Raw genomic sequence first — 22,869 nt, forward strand, 5'->3', positions numbered from 1 at the left:
GAGAATGCCAAATTAATATAATTTTAACCTGAAGAAAGGAAGACCTACTTAACTATTTTTCTCTAGCTCTTTATATTTTATAGTAAAAAATCTATGTAGAAGAGATAGAAATTAAAGTGACCTTAGTGACAATGTACTTCAACTGTTTGAATAAGAATACTCCACCCCAAATCTCACAAATAGTCATTAACATTAACCTTTCCTTGAAGACTTCTAGTAAGAAGAATTCAAGTCCCTGAAAAGGCAACCTACATCACTTGTAGATAGCTCAGTTGTTACTTCTCCCATTTTGCAACCCATCTAAGTAAGTATAAAACAGTGAATTCTACTCATGAGTCTCCAGTACTGGGAGGATGAGGGAGAAAAATGTAGACATGGGTGATGTTGCAGAGGGAGAAACATAGAGAAGTGATGTTGACCTTTTGGGCAAGTTGATATCTATCCTTTTCTTATAGTCACTATATCATATTTGAGAGATGAAGGTTGTTTATATCCTGTAGAAAAACAAATTCCCTCCCCTCATACTTGTTGGTGTATCAATGGGGCGATGGTGTCAGAGATGCAACTAAATGAATGCCTTAAGAAAACAGCTGGAACTAAGAGGCTGATTGAACTAAGAGGTGATTGTTTTCCTGAATGAGGAATATTAACTTTATGTAGCAGACATTGTACTAAATGTTTTATAAATATCTTACTTGATCTTTAGAACAACCCTGGAAGATAGATGCTTTTTTTTAATCCCCGTTTTACATTTGAGAAAACTGAGACAGACAGAAGTTAAGTGATTTGCCTCGGGTCACATGATAGGTGATGCTTAAGGCTTGATTTGAATTCAGGTATTCCTGACTCCTGGTCCAATGCTCTACTCATTCCACTATCTAGGGGCTTCTAGACTACAACAAGAGACAAAGACAACCCATTCTCAAGAGTGACAGAAAAATAAAAGAACTGACTTCCTGAGTACTTCACTGACCCCCCCTGGTAAGTTTTGTTGTGAGTGGGCACATCTTCCTCAGATGGAGGGAGAGCCTTTGAGTTTAATTGCTCTTTCCAGTATTCATTTTTATTTATTTATTTTTTTGCAAGGCAGTGGGGTTAAGTGGCTTGCCCAAGGTTACACAGCTAGGTAATTATTAAGTGTCTGAGGTCATATTTGAACTCAGATCCTCCTGACTCCACTGCACCAACTAGCCACCCCTCATTACCCATTTTTGAATGTAACTTTGAGTGCATTATATCTGATATATATCTGGACTTGGTCAGGGATATATTTCCTACAGGAAGGTACCCTAATGTTTTGGACCCTTGTTAACATAACACATAATTTCACTGGTTTAAGAGAACTTTTCCTAAAGAATTTGTTTAAGGTACTCAGATCTGCAATTTGATAGTCTTAGTTGCCTGGGGTGATGAGAATTTAAATGATTTGCCTAGGGAATCTTACAGTCAGTATGTCATACAATCAGAAAAGGAAGCTGAATCCAGGTCTTCCTCATTGAGAATGACTCTATCCTCTATACCATGCTGTCACTCAATTTTAAAATTAACTTCCAATATAGTTTTTTTTTAACATACAGAATCTTAACTAGAATCCATCAGAGAAGGAAAACAATTAACTCTAACCTATTAGGGAGATTACTTTGATACCAAGATAAAGGATGGAGTAGAGAAGAACAGATTAGACAGAGGAAAACAATAAATCTTATTATAAAAAAGTTATAACTTGCAATGATCCAGTAAATCAATCAACAAATACTAAGTACCCACTATAAGAAATGCAAGGTGCTGTCCTATGTTCTAAGACTATGAATGCACTGCATGAAATAATATCCTTACTGGCACTTATGGTAATGTATAAGATGCACCTTAATTTGGGGGCCCAAAATTTGAAAAAAAAAATTATTACAAAAAGGTTTTGAACTCAAGTTTTATTCATCATAAAATTCAAGGACCTACTGCTCATACCTTTTTGGGATCTTTTGGGCAAGTCTGGTGTGTGGATGCATGCTTAGTTCATTCCCTTTCATGAACCTGAAGCACCTATTATATTCTCCTTTGAAAACAGTCACTTCTTTTTCATCAGCATTTCTTCTGGCTTCCTGCTGAACCATTTTTGTGGACTCAGGAATTCCAATAGCCCTTTGCTCTTCAATCCATCTCTTCAGTTCCCTCTCTAGATCAGGCCATTTGGCTGACTTGCCTTTCATGGCCTTCTTCTGGCCTGGCATTTTCAGTAGGGTCTCTTCTTCCCGTGGCCAGTCAGGGATTGTTTTCTCAGTTGGAGAGAGACCAATCTGACATTCAGCGGCATGAATTCCATTCACTTTTACAAACTGGATCACTTTGAGCTTGAATTCAGTACTGTACAAAGATATTTTCTGAGTCATTTCTGGGCAGAACGTGGTAAAACATAAACTTATATACCAATAATAAAGGCGAAACAATGAGTGCAAAGAGAACAAGCGCTGAAAAGGTAGTAAATGCAAGTAAAAATAAAAGCTACAACTGCTGTATAAGATGCTCCCAGTTTTTAGACCCCAAATTTTTCAAAAAAGGTGCATCTTATACATGAGGAAATACAGTATATTCTAATAGTGAATTCAAAGAGGTGGAGTTGAGGAAGGAATCCATTTCAGTCATGGGGATGAAGCCTGTTACAAAGGCACAGAAAATGGAATGGATCACTGTGTGGGGAGGAGAAAGAAAAATTTGAATTGGAAATTATGTGATAATAGGAAATAATGTAAAATACGTCTGGGAAGGCAGGTTAGAGCTGGGTTGTGAAGGGTTTTAAATGATGAACATGGGAATTGATACTTGATCTTAGGGGTAATAGTTTTTTTTTTTGCAATAGGGGAGTGACATGGAGCTTTAGGAATAACTCTGGGACAGTTGTTTAGAGAAGGAATTGGAGAGATGAGAGACTAGATGAAGGAAGCCAGACCCATTAGGAGGCTCTTGAAAGAACTTGGACAACCCTTTTATTATAACTTAAATCTAATTTCCCCCCCAGCAACCTCCCCTTATTATAAGAGACACATACATATATTTGGCCCTATAGCCAAGCTCCCAGCATTTGGTACAAATAGTACTATGAGTTATGGCACTTGAGATGTCCTGAGGGGCTGAGGAAAGCTTCAGGGCAGAAATGCCAGGTAGCATTGGAGCTCACTGCCTTGCTAAATATAGCAGGTAATTAGGCAATTATTCAGTTGGTTTCTTTTTAATCACAGTTTACTGGGAGCTTTCACCTTTGGAAGCCCTAACTGCAGGAGGGCTAGAAAGACTCTTGCAGAGTCCATGGGTCTGCTCACTGTGAATGACTTCGAAACAGAAGTAGCAAATTGTTGCTCTGGTTTTACAACTTCATCCCTAACTATAGCAGCTTCCACAGTTCAAAGGATGCATTTCCAGTGTTAACTATCACCAGAAAATAAACTAATTTCAGCTGACATAGGAAATGAGTAGAACTGAAGAATCATGTTTTCAAGGCTGGGGCAGGGGAAGGAATCCCTTGATTAGTTATACATAAAGGCACCCTCATTTATGCCTCTGAAAGTCAAACAATTGTAAGGACCTTCACACATCCATGACTGTGACTGGGGTAGGCAAAATGGCTGCCTGCTTAAGGCACAACTTGAAATGAGAGATATTTTAAAATCATTTTTTTTCATAAATTCTATTCCATTTAATGCTAGAGAATTCTACTTTCCAGAGTACTCTTACTTAAAGTATATAATTTGTAATAATTCATATTGTAATGCAATACAGTGAGTACTCACCATTCACATAGAGCTTTAATAATTACAAAGCACTACACATTGTATAAATTTGTTTCTCTCCTTTCAATAGTCATTTATTAAGTATCTACTATGTGATATACATTTGGGACATAGAAAATGATGAAAAGTTTCTCTCATCACATTCAAATGCAGAAGACAACATACAATTATGTACATATGAAAAATTAGATAGATGGATATATAGAAAGAGAGAATGCAGTGGTAATAATATGAAGAAAGGCACTAACAGAAACTTGGAGGGGAGCTAGGAAAGGCTCTTGCAGAAGTTGGGGCTTTATTCTAGTCTAGAAGGAAGTCAGAGAAACCAGGAGGAGGAAGAGCATTGCAGGCATATAGCAATGCTAGGAAAAGGCATGAAGTGGGTAAGTGGAGTGTTGTATGGGAGGAAGAGAAAAAAGGCTAATGTTGGTGAAGGATAGATTATGTTAAAGAGAGAAAAGTGTCAAGAAGTTAAAAATGTAAGAAGGCAATAGCTTGGAAAGGGCTTTAAAAGCAAGATTTTATATTTGATCCTGGACATCATAGGGACCTTCTAGAATTGATTGACTTGATAGACAAGTTGGTTACATTTGTGTTTCAGGAAAAGTACCTTGGAAGCTTGGTGGAAAATGGCTTGTGGAGAGACTAGGGTGACTGAATCTGGCTATTGAAATAGTCCAGGCATGAGATGATGACTTAGAAATTATTATTATCCCTATTTTACAGATGAAGAAACTGAGGCCATGACAGAAGTTATTTGTCCAAGATCATGTATCTAGTATGTCTTTGAGACAGAATCAGACCTAAGTCCAACACTATTAACTGTTCTACCTAGCTCCAGAAAACCTTAGCTGCATGGAAGTATAATTGTCAGATTTTGCCCAAGGGTATAAAAATATCTTATTCAAATTTTTTCTGTACTATGGAATAGAAAGACTCTTGATTTTGGAATCACTATGCCAGGATTTAAATCCTGGATCTGACATATGTTAATGTGTGATACTGGGCAAGTATTGAAGTGAACCAGTTTTCTGATCTATAACGTTGTAATTATATTACTTTTTGCAGCAATTATCCTGGATTTTTGTAAACCTTAAGACATCATAGACATACAAGCTGTTTTTTACTATTTAGTTATTTTCCCCTAAAAGACTATTTTACGCTGTTTAGATGATCAATCATGTCTGTATTAGAAAACTGATGACTAACTTCATGTAAACAACTTTAAGGTAAACCTTTTCCTTTTGACTGGTGACACAGAATACAACCCTTTTTCAGACAAATCCTGTATTGCACAGGAAATGTATTGCTCAGTTATTAAATTTAAGGTTGGAGGGTTTTGGCTTCTAATGTTGACCTCAAACTTTTTATTTATTCATTTATATTTATTTTTCCAATTATATTCTATGTCAGTTTTTCAATATTCATTCACTTGCATGTTTATAAGTTACACATTTTTCTACCATTCTTCCTTCCCACTCAGCTTCCCTTAGTGATGAATAGTCTTGGTAAAAATTGTACATGTACATTTGTGTTTAATAGGTTTACACATAAGTCATTTTGTTTATGAGGAATTAGGAATAAGGGAGGAGAAAAAACATGGGGTAGGAAAGAAAAATATAAGAGCAGTTTTTAAAAAAGTAAATATATTATACATTTAGATTCTAGGGTGTTTTTAGTAGCCCTCTGGATATAGATGATGTTGTCCATAACAGGTCTCCCTGGGTTGTCCTAGTTCTCTGAACTGCTGAGAGGAGCTTCATCCATCAGTTGATCAAGTCAGAATTCTAACTTTTTTTCTTAAAGACATGAACAAATTCCATGTTTCATGAACAACTATAGAAAATGGACTTATTAAGTATAGTGTTAGAGTCAAACACCAATCATAAAAAATTAACTGACAGATATTTAGATACTCAAAGTCGTTAGGGAGGCTCATAATAATTACCTGTCAATTAGCCATAAATTGAAATGGGAGATCTTAAAATCAAATTTCTCTTATTCTCTTTTACTTCCTTTAGGATATAAAGTCCATGAGGAGAGTGACTGATTTACTTTTGTTTTTGCATTTCCAATTCTATGTATAGTTTTTGGCACATGGCTGACATTTAATGTTTCTTAAATTTGAGTTTTGAATTCACTATTTTGTTCAGGGATTGACTTATTGATAGCTATAATTTTTCTATCCCTGGCCTTAATGTGCAAAAATCATGACTCCCCATTGCCTATGCATATATGTTCAATGTCCTTATCGTTTTCTCCTTAACCAGGTAATCTTAACTTCCTCTTTACAATGAACAACTAAATTGGACTGCTCACTGTCTCTATGCCTTCCCACTGCATTGCCTTACACTGTCATCTTTGCCTGGAATGTCTGTAATCTCTCCTTTCCCTCCAGCATTACCTTAGAAATTCAACCCATGGGGTGGAGCAAAGATGGTTGAGTAAAGGCAGGGATTCCCACAAGTCCTTCCTGAAACTACTACAAATACCTTTAAATAATAATTCTATTCAAATTCTAGAGTGGCAAAACCCACAAAAAGACTGAATGGAACAATTTTCTTAGAAGATTTGCGGGAAGGGTCTCTTATACCCAGATTAGAAAGGGCCTGCAGTACAACCTGGGTGCCAGGGCGAATCAGCTCCAGCCTCCCAAGAACAGATCACAGGGCTCTTGGGTCCAGAGCAGTGGTAGCGATTACCAGACATCTCAACCCAGGGATTGCAAGGACAGTTTGGAAGGTCAGCGAAATAACTGCTGCACAAAAGTGAGGGCAGAGCCCAGTCCAGGGCAAGCCTCAATGCAGACCCAGTCCTGGGAACCAGGCAGTTGCTTCTAGAGTGCTCAGTCCACTGACAGGAGATTGAGGCAGATTGCAGAAGTCTCTTTATTATCCCTGAGATAGGTCTCTGTTGCTTTGGCCATACTCAGATCCAAGGACCACAGTCAGGAAAAAGAGCAGAAGTAGAACAGATTACTACCACAGCAGAGCAAGGACCCTCCTCATAGTTCCAGGGCAGAAAAGAATGCTTGTGGTACCCTCAGACACAGGCCAGAAGAGCAGTTAGAACCTCTCATAAGACCTTGGAGGAATTAACAAATTGTAAGTCCCTGGGAGGTATTTCTGAAAACAGTTGCAAAAACTCTCAAAAGCTTGGGACAGTGTGTCCTTCCACCCTGGAAACAGAGCCCCACCTTAACAAAGAGTTAAAATTCAAGACATAAATTGGGGAATGAGCAAACAACAGAAGAAAAAAATCTGACCATAGACAATTGCTTTGGTCAAAGCTTCAAAATCCTTTGACCCTTTTGATCAAAGTATCAAAATACACACTTAGAAGAAGATGACAATGCCTAAGCTTCTGTATCTAAAGCCTCTAAGAAAAATATGAATTGATCTCAGGCTATGGAAGAACTCAGAAAGATTTTAAAAATCAAGTAAGGGAAGTGGAGCAAAAATTGGGAAGAAAAATGAGAGAGGTGTGGGAAATTCATGAAAAAATGAGTGAAGGAGATTACTAAAAAATACTGAAGAAAATTGCATCTTAAAAACCAGTCAATTGGAAGAAACAGGGTCAAATACCCTGTCCAATAGGCCAACGAGGACAAGAATGCCTTCAAAAGCAGAATTTACCTGATAGAAAAGGAGATACAAAAGCTTTCTGAAGAAAATAATTCCTTAAAATATAGACTAGAACTAAGGGGAAAACTGATGAGAAATTAAGAAACAATAAAACAAAACAAAAAGAATGAAAAACCAGAAGAAAATGTGAAATGTCTCATTGGAAAAACAACTCACCTGGGAAAGAGATGTGGAAAAAGATAATTTTAAAATTATTAGACTACCTGAAAGTCATGACCAAAAAATGAGCCTAGATATCATTTTTCAAGAAATTATTCAGGAAAACGGCCTTGATATTCATGAAGCAGAAGGTAAAACAGAAATCAAAAGCATCCACAGATCACTTCCTGAAAGATCCCAAAATGAAAACTGCCAAGAATATTATAACCAAATTTCAAAACTCCCAAGTCAAGGAGAAAATATTGCAAGCCAGCCAGAAAGAAATAATTCAAATACCATGAAACTATAGTCAGGATTTAGCACAAGATTTAACAGAGTCTTCATTAAGGGGTTGTAGGAGTTGTAATATGGTATTTTGGAAGGCAAAGATCTTGGATTACAACTGAAAATCAGCTATCCAGCAAAACTGAACATACTCTTTAAGAGGAAAAGATAGATATTCAATGAAACAGGGCAACTTTCAAAATTTCCTGATGAAACAACAGCTGAACAGAAAGTTATATCTTCAATTATGGGACTCGGGTGAAACACAGAGAGGGTGTATGGGAAGGGCAAGCCATGAAGGACCTAATGATGTTGAACTGCTTGTACTCCTGCATGGGAAGATGATATTGATAACTCTCATATATTAGAACATTAGAAGAGCATGCACAGATAAAGCACAAAGAGGAAGTATAATTTGAAGGCAGAGTATATTAAAAAGATGAGTTAATAGGAAGAAAGGAATGTACTGGGAGAAATAAAAGGGAGAGGTAGAATGGAGTAAATTATTTCACATAAAAGAAGCAAGAAAAAGTTTTTTTAGTGGAGTAGAAGAGGGGGAACATGGTGGGGGAGTGAGTGAGCCTTACTCTCATTGGGAATTGACTCAGAGATGGAATAACATGCATATTCAGTTGAGAATAGAAATATATCTTATCCTAGAGGAAAATTGGAGAGGAAAGGGATGGAAGAAAGTGGTGGTGGGGGGTGGGGTGGGAGGGGAAGCAGGGTATAGGTGATGGAAGGTTGGAACATAATGGGAGGGGGTAGTCAGATGCAATACACTTTTTTAAATTTTTTGAAGGCAATGGGGTTAAGTGACTTGTCCAAGGTCATACAGTTAGGTAATTATTAAGTGTCTGAGGTCAAATTTGAACTCAGGTGCTCCTGATTCCAATTCTAGTGCTCTATGCACTGCACCACCTAGCTGCCCTGTAAATACACCTTTGAGGAGGGGTAGGGTGGAAGGAGAAAGAGAGACAATAAAATAAATGAGGGTGGGGAGAATAGGATGGATGAAAATACAGATAGCAATGACTGTGTGGGGGGGAATACTGAACACAAATTTCTCTGATAAAGATCAAATTTCACAAACATAGATAATTGAATCAAATTTTAAAAGTAAGAACCATACCCTAACTGATAAATGACCAAAAGATATGAATAGTTTTCAGATGAGGTTATCATTGTTACTTAAATATACATATTTTTACATGTCCTAACTCATTATTGAGAGGAGAAGTGCAATTTGGAACGATTCTGACATACTACCCTTATACCTATTGAATTAGCTAATAGGACAGAAGGAGAAAATGACTAATGTTGGAAGGGATGTAGGGAAATTGAGACGTTGATGCACTGTTGGAGGAATTGTGAAATGATTTAATAATTCTGAGGAGCAATTTGGAACTACACCCAAAGGGCTAAAAGAAATGCCCCTACACTTTGACCTAGCAGTGCTGTTGCTAGTTCTATATTCTAGAAGAGATGAAATATGGGAACAAAAGAATCTATATGTATAGGGATATCGATAGCAGCCCTTTTCTGGTGGCGGGGAGCTGGAGATTGAGGGAATGCTGAGCAACTGAGGAATGACTGAACAAATTGTGGTATGTGATTGAGATGAAATGTTGTTCTCTTATGGGAAATGATGAACAGCATGCTCTCAGTAAAAAATATATGTAAGAACAGATATGATAGGAAATGTACTTTATACAAAGAAACAGCATTATTGCAGGATGATCAGCTTTGAATTACCTATTTTTTTCTCAGCAATGCTGTGACCTAAGAGAACTCTGAAGGACTTACGATAAAGAATCCCAAAGGCAGAGCTGATAGTGTTTGAATAGACTGAAGCATGCTTTTTTCCCCACTTTATTTTCCTTGCAGTTTCTCTTTTTTTCTTTATGGGGGGAGGGATTATATCTAATTTTACAACATGACTACTGTAGTAATGTTTTTCATGAGTACACATTTTAAATCCATACCAAGTAACTTTGCTTTTTAAATGAGGAAGAATGGGGTGGGAGAAAGGAAGAGAATTTGTACCTCAAGTACCTCAAATAAATGTTAAAATTATATTTTTGCATGTAGTTGGGGAAAATAATTATAATAATAATAATAATAATATAATAATAATAATAAATTTTAACCAATCCCTTAAAGCAGCAATTATTAAACTTTTTTTCAACAAGGATCCCTTAGACAATTTGAAGAATCCTATAGACTCCTTATGAGAATTCTTTTAAATATACAAAATAAAATACATGTGATTATAAAGGGAATCAATTATCTTGTAATACAGTTGCCAAAATACAATAAAATCCCCCACAAATTGCTATAAAAATGACAAACAATTTGATTTAAAAAAAACCCAGAAAACATGGACTGAAGCAATGTGAAGGAATTGAACCAGGAGAATGTTTTACCAAGTAACAGTATTATTGTACAGTGAAGAATTGTGAATGAATGAGATAGTCTTAGCAATACAACAATCCAAAACAATCCCAAATAAAATAATGGTGAGGCATACCATCTGTCTCCAGAGAAAGAACTGATATTCATTTTATTTCTTTCATTTTTTCTTTTATTCTAACCTTCTTATACAATATAGCTAATATCAAAATGTTTTATATAAGTGCATATAACTATCCTATATTTGATTGCTAATTGCCTGAGGAAGGGGAGGAAGGAGGAAAAGATAGAATTTGGAACTCAAAACTTTAAAAAAAAGAAATATTAAGAAAATATTTTAATATGTAATAGGGAGAAATTTTAAGTGTATATATATGCATACATATACACATGTACACATATACCCATATATATATTTAAATATGCATAAATAAATATTTTAAAAGTACATTTTAAAGCACCTCACCCACCCTTCCAAATTTCTGGACCCCACAAAAAGAATCTTTGCTTTGAAATTTAATTAAAATGCCATCACTTTCATGAAACCTTCCTGATTTTCCTAGTCAGTAATGACTATTCCTCCCAAATGATCCCCCTCCCAACCTTGTTCTCAACATAAAATTCTGTCTTTTTCTCTATATTTCTGATGATTATTTTTTTTATCATCACTAGTCTATATGTCATGTCCTCTTATTGTAAGTTTCAAAAAGGTAAAAGCTCAATGATGTTTGTTGAATTAAATAGAGATACTAGTCTGTTTGTTTATTTTATTTTGTTTATTTAACATCTTTAAATCTGGTTCTCCTTGGAATTGCACTTAGAGATAAGAAGCTGATACTAGAGAGAGAAGAAAGGAGCTTGACTATGGGGTCAAATATGCGTATGCTTCCTCAGTTTCTTACTCTAGAATCATCTATTTGACAGAATGAGCTTGGAGGAACACAAGAAATAGGAAGGTTAAAGCAACATTTGTGCCCATTCTGGCTCCCCTTAACTTAAAAAAAAATTAAAGCGATAGTTCCTATGTGGAGGGCACTATGCTAGGTGATAAAAATAAATAATAGGGATAAGATTCCTTTTAAAAAGTCCAAACCTTCAAGGACATTCTTTTCTATATATAAACAAATAAGTACATATTTGGTAATTTGTGGAGGCAGGAGAGGATTAGGGTTAGTCATAACCAGGGCAGTCATAAATCCTTTCTGCTTCTAAATTGCCTTAGAATTACAGGTTAGGAAGCTCATATGTGAGGAGGGATAATTTCCAGCAGGGAATTATAGAAGAGGGTGGAGGTAGAATGAATTTTCCTAATTCCTTTCTACTCCTTAAAAGTTGTCTTACCTGAAAGTCTTCATTTAGCATACACAACACCCATACCCTACCCCCTTAAAGATTAGAGGAGGAAGTCACTTGCTCTGCATGCATTTTAAAAATCATACTGTATCCCTAACCCACAAAAATGTATTGAAGAAATGGGAATTTGTTTTTATGATTTAATATATTATATTTCCCCCAAATTGCATGTTAAATTTTTTAACATTAGTCTTTTCTAAAATGTTGAGTTCCAAATTCTATAATTCTCTGTCTTACTTCCTCCTTGAGATACTAAATCAGATGTGGGTTATACAAATACAATCATGTAAAAATATTGTCTATATTTGTCATTCTGTACAAGAAGATGTAAATAAAAGAAAATGAATGAAAGAAAGAACTTGAAAAACAGCATGCTTTAGTATGTATTCAAACAATATCAGTTCTTTCTCTGGAGGCAGATAGTATGTTTCATCATTAGTCCTTTGGGATTGTCTTGGGACATTTTATTGCTGAGAATAGCCAAGTCATTCAATTCTTGATGACAAACAATATTGCTGTTACCATGTACAATATTCTCCTGGTTCTGTTCACTCCACATTGCATCAGTATGTAAATCTTTCCAGATTTTCCTGAAATCATCTTGCTTGTCATTTCTTATAACAAAATAATATTCTCTTAATTTGGAACTATTGCCCAAAGGGCAACAAAAAATGAGCATACCCTTTGACCCAGCAATACAACTACTGGGTCTATACCCTGAAGAGATGATGAAAAAGGGTAAAAACATCACTTGTACGAAAATATTCATAGCAGCCCTGTTTGTAGTGGCAAAGAATTGGAAATCAAATAAAATGTTGTTCAACTGGGGAATGGCTTAGCAAACTGTGGTTTATGTATGTCATGAAACGCTATTGTTCTATTAGAAACCAGGAGGGATGGGATTTCAGGGAAGCCTGGAGGGATTTGGGGCTGTTGGCAAAGGAGAGATGCCATCTGTATCCAGATAAAGAGCCGGGGAGTTTGAACAAAGTTCAAGGACTATTCCCTTTAATTTAAGGGGGAAAACCAGATATCCTATTGTCTGATCTTGTTATCTCTTAGACTTTTTGTCTCTTCCTTAAAGATATGATTTCTCTCTCATCACGTTTAGTTTGGATCAATGTACAACATGGAAACAAAGTAAAGACTGACAGATTGCTTTCAGTGGGGTGGGGTGGAGGGAGGGAAGTAAGATGGGGGGAATTGTAAAACTCAAATAATATCTTTAATAAAAATAAATTTAAAAAAAGAATATTCTCTTACAATCATATACCACAGCAATTTTGGATATTCTCTGATTAATGGGCATCCCTCTGATTTCCAATTTTTAACCCACCACCAAAAAGAGCTGACATAAATATTTCTGTACAAATAGGTTATTTTTCTTTTTCTATTCTTTCTTGTGTGGGGTACAGATGTAGTGGTAGTAGTAGTATTGCTGTGTCAAAGGGCATGCACATTTTTATAGCCCTTTGGGTATAGTTCCAAACTGCTCTTCAGAATGGTTGGATCAGTTCACAACAATGCACTGGTTTCCCAGCATTTCCACATCCCTCCAACATTCATCATTTTCCTTGTTTGTTTTATTAGCCAATTGATAGGTGTGAGATAGAACGTCAGAGTTGTTTTAATCTGTACTTTTCTAATCAATAGCTATTTAGAGCAAGAAATGGGAGTTTTGATGGAACTAGAGTGGAAAGAACTGAGAGATAATTGAGAAGCATAAAGTATTTTGGGAAAGGGCACATTTATGTACAGAATAAGACTGAACAGTCAGAGAAGTTTGAAGACACTGGGTTCTTGGAGGATATTGGAGAAAGGGATAGAAGAGAACATAGAAAGAAATTAGATAGCACCTGAAGTTTAATTTTGTTACTTTTAAATTTGTTGATTAACTCATTAAGGGGGAAAGTAAAGATGCTAACAATAACTTGTTTTGAAGAAACCCAGAGTTGGACCTTTCTTTATATTTGGGCACAGTTTTTAATCTTTACAAATAGATCAGTTCTTGCATATACACATTAATAAGGGGATTCATTCTTGTTTGCCTTGGACAAAGGACTTAGGAGAAAAATGAATTTATTAGTATATATTTTCCTAAAGCTTTTGGTTACTATTGCTGGAGGGAACGAAAAGGGGGGAGGAATTAACTTGGAAAAGAAAAAAAACGTCGGTGTGATGTAATTACTATGTTCAAATATTTGAAGGACTTGACAGGTCTGAGAAGAGGTCTCAGACTTATGTTATATAATCCTGGAGGGCAGAAGGGAGCAGTGGGTAGAAACTGCCGAAAAGCAGATTTAGACTGGATATAAAGGGAAAAAAGTTCTCATAATTAGAGCTGTCCAAAATCTGCCCTGGTAGGTAATGAGTTCTCCATTACTGCAGGTCTTTAAACAGAGGCTATGTGATTACCTGTCAAGAAAATTGAAAAAGGGATGAGAGGATGCACAATCAGATATAGGTAGTCTCAGAAATCCTTCTAGCAGTGAGATTCTATGAATCTATTACAAAAGGACATCCAGGAACTTGCAGACCTATTTTAGCTCCTCTCAGCTCTTAGCTCATGAGAAAACATAGCCAGTTCACATAATTAGATTCAGAATTCTGGCTGGACAACACTGAGATACTTTGCTCAAAGTTCAGTTACCATCTGGGACAGGCAACTCTGCAAGCCCACCTCCCTTGTTAATAGCCTTGCTGACCTTCTCCAAAGAAAAAGTCATTAAGATGTTGAGTTATGATCTGTTTCTTGTAAAACCGTGCCAGTCCACCATTTATAGCACTGTATTTCAACCAATTCTAATTACCTCTTGGAAAATACTTCTCCCAGACCTTCAAGAATATTTCAGACTTGTATTCAAGCAATCAAACATGCCTTTTTTGTGTGTTGAAAATCTGGCTGCCTGTCTCATATAAATATCTATAAGGTAAATCTCCTTTTTTTCCTAGTGACAGACAATATAGTTCTTGTGGAAAAAAAAACCCTATAGCATTTTACAGGAAAACAATACCATTCAAGTGATTTAGCTTGGCAGGTGACCTTTCATTCATGAAGTTCAGAGTCAGGAAGTAAAAAGGGAGCTTTTTGGGTGGTCACAATATGGCTCCCCAAGAATCAATTTCTTTTGCTTCACCCTTGCTACTGGAAATTCAATTTGATTCAATGGAATATTCATTGAGCATCTTTTATGCATAAAGAATGATAGAGTCTCTGTCCACAAAGAACTTCCATTCTTGTAGGGGAATTGATAGTATTCATAAATTAAAACAATGCAAAGCAGTGATAAAAACCAAGTACTGAGACATCACTGAGGAGGGAGGGAGAGATGAAAATCATTTTACATATATATATATATATATATATAATATTATATACTGTTTCTCCCACCTCTAGCTCTTGACTATTCAGTTCTGAATTCACCTGGGGTCCTGAGGGTAATGGATTTCTTCATTGCTGCTCTCTTACCCCAGCAAAATGCTCAGTGGGTAAAAAGGACAATCCTTTTTAGCTCCTGAAGTCAAGATCTCACTAGCACTCTTTGAACCTGACTGTATCAGTGGGTTTGTTGGTTAGCTTTCTTTCATCTGTCAGCTTCTAATACGATCAGAAAAACCAAATGACTGTTACTGACTTTCTGGAGGTCTCTATTCCCTTTTATGCTTTGAGTGGGACTGAAATCACCAGTACTGCTGAGATTTTTATAGACTTTCTAAATCTCACTGCTGCCTGGAAGAATTAAAAAAGAAACACCCACAAAAAAAAAACGTTTCTCCGTCTTTTTGTTTCTAATCACTTTTCCGTTCTAACTGAACTGAGTCACCATGAGAAATGAGGGTCTTATATGGGAAGAACTCATTTGCCCATAACGAACACAGAGTACAAAAGCAAATAAAAAAAAAACAACTCGACAACAACAACCCAAGTCTATGCTTAGAGAGACCATTAGGAGCAATTTGACATTTATTGAACAACAGATGGCGATTAAAAGCATAAAACCTAGATTGCCTTGCAAAAAAACCAAGGGATAGTTCTACTGAGGAAGTCTAACATTTCAATTAAAATACCTCTTGGTGTCAATTAAATCATATGAAGATAAGACTCTGAATGGTTCCTATCTGCACTATAATCAATAGTGCAGTTAAAAATCTCCATTAAGAAGCAACTGAGTTTTTGAGTTTGACAATTTGTGGAAAGATTACCCCAAAGCTTCAAGAGACTATTTCCTCAGGATAGGGTTCAAAAGGTAAATATTTAACCCACAGTCCTTTAAATGTATTAACAGGATTTATTTTAAGCAGCAGTGACAATGAGGCGTCTCTGCTCTTGCCTAGCCTTGTCTAAGATCTCACCAGGCTTTTCAAAAGCATAGCTCAGACATTAGGGAGAGGGGAAAAGCCATCATCTCCTCAGCAAGAATCTCATTTATGGTCATAAGTAGACATTTAGAGCTGAAAGAAATAAACTATAGTCTCCACAGTGAAGTTAAAGGAAGCTATCATCATCATGAAAACAATGTGCCAGACAGAATGAGATCAACTTTGTCCAGAAAAAGTGTTTTCCCAGTTCCTTTTTATGCCTCAAGTCCAGAAAAACTGTGACATTTTCACTATACTAAAAAATTAGACGAGGGACAGTAAAGGATAATGAATAAAGAGAGAGGTGGTTTCATAATCAAAAGATCAGGGTTCAAGTCCCACTCCATATAATCATGGGTCAAGACCTAAAACTATCATTTTTTTTACCACTTTGAATAGGAAATGTCCCACAAAACTAGATTTGACTTTTATTACCTTGAAATTGGCTATTATTACTTTCATGATTTCCCTAGGTCTTCCCTAAACACTTTTTCCAATAATAGCATGGAGGTGACCCTAAGTTTCTAAAGATTGTACTGAACAGAGCACATATTCTAAGAGGTCTTACCAATGGAATGGCTGTAACAGACTTTAGGATGAATCATTGGACTGTCTTCTGAAGATGCACCCACCTAAATTGGCCGGCTGTTGTTAACTGCTGAAATTTACTTCAGATTGCTGTAAAGAACATTTCTTCATCAGCAGCATTTGGACCTTGACATGAAAGTTCTCAATGTGATCTAATAGGAAGTAGAAATGCCTATAAGAACTGCTTGTGAACATTTATTTGCTAAAATCTGGAGTGGTTGTGCTATGAATTGACTGAGGAAATGACCACATCAGTGAAACTGCCTTTTTACCTTAAAGGTAAATAAAGTGGCTATTTGAGAAGATATTCTCTCTCTCTCTCTCTCTCTCTCTCTCTCTCTCTCTCTCTCTCTCTCTCTGAATTTACTAGGGTATCTCTAGTGAAAACAACATAGTTAATCAATAACGTGATTTAAGAGTACAACTTATCTCTCTTCTTTCATTTCCCAGTCAGTCATTTTTGGGATCTAAAAGCCACCAAGTGTCCCACTGGCTGAACTTCACTGGAGAAAAAATGTGCTGAAGAGATGAAGAGATGATTAATATGCACTTGCAAGCTATGAAGTTCCAGGGAAATTTTTAGCTTAGTACAAATATGAAAAATCATGAAAAACAACTATTATAAATAAAAATATATAATTTTTAAGAGCAACTATAAAGGCAGAGGTACACAAACATCCTTCAGAACTGGATCAATCAGTATTTACTTGTGCTAAGCTTTGATCTCAAGTAGTTTAAAATTCTAATGAGGAAGGCAACTTGTAGGATACAGACAAAGATGTGTACAGTTAGGATATGGAGAAAGGATTGCCTAGGATCCATAGAAAGATCTATACAGGTACATTAAAATCAGATTCAAGTTGAAGAGGGCACTATTCTCTGGGCAGACTAGGAAAGATCTCTTGCAGAAGGTACTTGAGTTATATCTTGGAGGAAACCAGATTTTCCAAGAGGTGGGAGGTGAGGAGGGAGAACATACTAGGAATGAGGAAAAACTGGTACCAAAGTTCTTTTTTTAGAACCAGGGAGAGTAGATTTATGCTATTGCCAACTATTACCCTTTCAGCTTGCCGGGAAGAAAGAGAAATGTGGGAAGGGAGAGAAATATAAGATCTATGTGTCCTTAGGTTCACCTCTTTCAGCTCTACTTATATCATCTAATTTCTTTCTTTCCATGTTCTGTTCCTCAGAACTACTCAAATATTGGAGGAAAAAATTATATCTGCTTTATTTCCAGTTCTATACCTCTGAAGGTTACTAGGAATGTGGGTGAATGGGCAGTGTTGAAACTTTGAATCAAAGAGGAATCAAAAAGGAGTTCAACCTTGTTAACAATAGAAAGCTACCTGCTTAAGGCAACCACATTACATATCGTCACCCTCTTTGGTGTGACTCGAGCTGAATAGTAAACAATTGAAATACCATCATGAAAAATGAATAGAAGGTAATGGAATATCAATTGATAATTATGATATTGCTAAGGAGAGCAAAGGAGTCAGGAACCCAATAGTTTTCACACTGATGATTCAATGAACCTGAAAATAATTACTTTTCCTAGAATCTGAATTATCTTAGTGATGTTAACACATCATTTTGTTTGATTTAAACAATTGGACCTGAAACAATTCATGGGGTCCGCAGAGTAACAATTGGCTAAAGGGTAAACTTTATTTTCTGAATTTCAAGCCAATGAAAAGATAGAGGAAGGAAAAGAGGAGGTAATTCTCTATCTACCTCCCTTCTAATTTAGGATAAAATATCTTGAGGTACAAAAAATCTTTTGAGCTCATCTAGAAAATCCTTGAATTTTACTTATAAGGAAATCAAGGTCCAGAGAGGTAAATAAACATGATAAAGACTGTAGAGATAAACAGATAGCAGGGTCAGTGTTTAAACTCAGATCCTTAGACTTCACATCTGGTATTTTCACTATAACACACTTGGAGATAGAAGTTATAGATTCTATCCTCAAGGTAGGTGCCTGTTCCAGTTCAGCCACCTGCAAAATAGCTATGACAATGAAGGGCAATGACTATATTATGGCTAAGCTTTCTTCTCTTGAAAAAAAAATTGTCAATTCATTAAAAATAATTACTGACACCTAATATGTATAAAGCACTATTTTAGTTTCTTAATATAGAATTCAACCTAAGGCCTGTGATAAACCAAGTGATAAAACATTTTTTCTGAGATAAAATGCTTAAATGAATATATGGAAAGTCAGGATGCCTGGACATCGTATAGGTGTGCAAATAATTACTAATCAGTAACCTAAGTGCACTCAAGAGTTAATTAATTTCCTATGGGTCAATGCTTTGCAATTAAGGAATTTGTTCATCCTGGCTCACTATAGATTGAAAAAAATTGCAATCAGAACCCATTTACAAATTTTCAATTCTGGTAAATGTCATTTGAGTGGTTTTACAGTAGCTGTTCTTATGAAATCTTTATAAATGTCTATTCCAAAGACTCTTTTGGTGTGGAACTGTGGTTCTGGGTTTTCAAAACCTATGCCAATGGAATGTAAGCTCTAGTAGGCTGACCACTCAATGATGAATTCTTTGTTATGAATTATTAGTTGCTATAACAACTTATGAAAAAAGAAAAAATACAAAATGGCCCTGAATCCTATGCTGGTGGCAGAGTGTCAGAAAGAGTGGCTAGAGGGCATTAACAATCACTTTAGACTGTCTATAAACATTAATTTAGCTGTTGGTACTTTAAATGTGTGATTTTCATTCAGTAGACTATGATTACATATACTCCTAGAGGAATTGAATCATATTAATGCTGACATTCTCATCACAAATTAAGCCAGAATATAAATAGAAGTTGAAACAAAATAGAAAGATGACTCCTAAATGCTTTTTAAAGAGACCAGTCAAGAAATTGGTAAAGATGACTTTATCACAAACTCCAAAAACAATGATAAACATTATTTCATAGGGCATTTGGTTATCTTATCTTTTGATGTTTGTGATAAAACAATAAGAGAGAGCAGTGTGGAGTAGTGGAGGCAGCCTCAGAGCCAGGAAGAACTTGGTTCAAAATATGCCTGACAATTAATGGATTTTTGACTCTGGGTAAGTCATTTAAGCTCTCAATGTTCAAAGACTATAAGTTGTAGAGAAGGTTACCAACATACATTTTAAGGAGTTTCTTTATCCAGGAATTCCTTGTAACAATGAAATCACATATAGATCCAGTTCCTATCTCTATGACAATCATGTGTGAAAAAAATTCATAATAGATGTTATTTTGACTTATGTTTCTGCAGAAGATAAAGAGGTAGAGAAATTTTATGAAGAATTTGTTAAGATCATTCAAAGTGATCCAACACATTGGTGACTTCAATGCAAAAAGGACATAGGAGATGATGGTGAAAAATATATTCAAAAATACTTTTCAGAAATAGAAATGAGAGGACAAAACTTGTAGACTAAAAGACAACTCTATCTACAATGAGTACTTATTCAAGAAGAATATTTGAGTTACTGTGCATAATAAGCACCAAATAATAAAAAAGAAATTGCTTTATGTTATAATAAGGAATGACTGACATAGGAGATCCTGCTTAAATTAAAGAACTGATTCACTAGGGAAAAGATTAAAAAGTACCAAATTCAAAGAAATACTAAAAATGGAGAAGGCTTGGCACACAATTGCAGCAACTCCAATCAAAGAAGGTTATGAATGGCAAAAATGGAAAATGGATCAGACATCAACAGACTATTGTCATTTTCTAGGGAAATGTAAATGAAATAAAACAGTGACCACATCTGGGAAATCAAAAGAATCTAGAAGTGACATCATCCAGAAAACACTGACCAGGAAAAATAGCAACAAAAGGAATATATACCTAGAATATAAACCTCATTTGTAAAAATCTTTCAAGAGAGGAAGGAGGATGATTGTTATCTTAGTGGGATAAAACAAAGAGAAACAGTGGAGGGAAAAATGTTTATATAAAGCTTGGTGAAAGAATCAATTAGCTCAAGAGCATTTAAGGAAGAAACATGAAGAGAATGAAAAGAAAAATAGAAAATATTTGTTTATCTGTCAATCTACTGTGCCAAAATATGGACTGTTTTAGTAGCATTGGAGCAATCATCTTAGGACCTTAACATCCAAATTCCCAATGTACTTCCAAAGAAGCATAAATATAATAAAAAATGATGGAAAAAAACAGTTGTGCTACATAAAGAGAAACTCTGTGTTAGAGGTGACAATTTTTAAACTGTCTGTAAGAGAAGAAACAACCAAATGTTTAGAAAAATCAGATATTATTTTACCAAAAACAAAGGCATGAGAAATATCAATGATTATTGTCACATAAACATACTTTGTCATCCCTTCAAAATCTATATTCATTGAGGAAATCTTTGGTGAAGCTATAAGAAGATGACAATTAGATTTTTGCAAATTAAACATATATACATGCATACATACATACATATATACATATATATATATATATATATATATATTATATATATATATATATGTTGTCCAATACACAATATACACCTAGACAACTTGATGTAGAGGCCAAAGCACTAGTCTAAGATTTAAGAAGACCTGGGTTCAATATTTGCCTCTGATGTATACTGGCTATTTGATTGCAAACACATTTTTGAGGTCTATCCTTATGCTTCACCAAACTTCCAAAGAGTCCAGTGGCACAAAAATTATTGAACACCACAGTGGTAGAACAAAATGCTAGTTTAGTAACTCTTTTCTTTCAAGGTGTCTCCCATTTAAGTATTATCATACAAGATACCTTGAAAATGTTAACAAAATAGATAAATTTCTTGATGATACTTTGTTTATTTACATCAAAAGAGGAATAATAGGAACAATATTATACAAATGAGATCTTTGTTCTCATGGTAGATGTCTAACACAGAACCCATATGGAAGAAAGAATGCCTTAAATATTGAGATAGTGTTTGCACATGATTCTGTACTGATGATATCAAGTTCTAGAATACTGCAAATCATCCTGACTCCTTACTTAATCACTGAAAAATGTTTGACTTAAGTTTTTCACCCAGGAAAAATAAGTGGATTAAATATGCCTTATTGTCCTATGATTCAGAATTAGATTGACAATCCATAAAACTGTTGAAATGGAAAGAGGAAAATGATCTGTATGGCCTATTAATGAACCAAAGTTTCTCTTTGAAATAAAAGCCCATATGATAAATTTTTTGGTGATGTTATACAGCTGCAAATCATGAAATGTATTCTCCACTGATATGTTATGAATATGGGTTACTTAATGAAAATGGAGAGGTATATGGTGATCAAGAATAGCTTAAACAATATTAAAAACATAGAACTGTAAAGGAGAAGAGTATAAAGGATGTCACCAGTCATTCATATAACAAAAACTAGAGATAACCAAGAGAAAATATGCATGTTCTGTTGATATCTAAGCAATGTCAAGAGTATCAGAGGAAGTGTATTGGATGGATCCCCTGTGGAATATTTATAGGAGATATGAATAAGAGTTATGGAAGTATGGACACATTGTAAACTACATTGTTAGAGGTAATAATGAGATCTCATGGTCATTGAAGTATTGAAGGCATTTTAGGAAGTGTGTTTCCTTGCCAAGATCTGAGGAAACCAACTGCAAATAAAGATGAGCCTTCAAGAATAAAGTAACTTTTCTAAAAGCTAAGGAACTTTCATTCATAGATTCAGGAATGCTATCAAAAAGCAAAATTCTTAAGGTGATAGATTCAGAACATAATTAACTGGAAGGGGTCTTAAAGATGATAAAGTCCAATGAATTCCTTTCAGAAATGAAGAAACTGAGATCCAGAAAAATAATTTTCTGAAATCACATCGTGTTCCTGGTAGAGCCCTTACTAGAACTCAGGATTTCTGAAATCTCTGAAGATATTTATATCTTTCTCAAGATCTCATATCCATATCTCATCTATATGCCCATCCTGGATAACTGCTATTTCTATTTTCCTCTATACTTATTATAAATCAAATATCTATAAAGCATGTAGTATATAGTGCTCAATTACACTTTATCTTTTATAAATACTTATTCTTTCCCCTTTCCCTTCCAAAGAACCTTAATTTTACAGGATTCTTGGCCATTTCATATTTCAATGCTTATGATAAACATTCAAAAAAGGACTGCTGGAGGAATTTACCCCAATGTGTAGAAACCTTTCCTCAATTTCTGCCAATATATCTTCTCCAATCATCTGTGTATACAAATAGAAAGTTTAAAGGACAGAAGAAATTCCTTGAACCATTTAATTTAATACTAAAAAAAATCACTT

General features: G+C 35.2%; 1 long non-coding RNA gene across 1 annotated transcript in view; it reads left to right on the forward strand.

The window, feature by feature from the left end:
* The window catches only part of LOC141491755 (uncharacterized), a 45,683-nt gene extending 25,613 nt beyond the window's left edge, over positions 1–20,070 (forward strand). Inside the window, exon 5 of the long non-coding RNA XR_012469751.1 lies at positions 19,839–20,070. This is a non-coding gene — a long non-coding RNA (uncharacterized LOC141491755). The remainder of the gene's footprint in view (positions 1–19,838) is intronic.
* Positions 20,071–22,869: the final 2,799 nt, after the last annotated feature.

Source organism: Macrotis lagotis, chromosome 6, assembly GCF_037893015.1.
Source record: "Macrotis lagotis isolate mMagLag1 chromosome 6, bilby.v1.9.chrom.fasta, whole genome shotgun sequence".
NCBI lineage: Eukaryota > Metazoa > Chordata > Mammalia > Peramelemorphia > Peramelidae > Macrotis > Macrotis lagotis.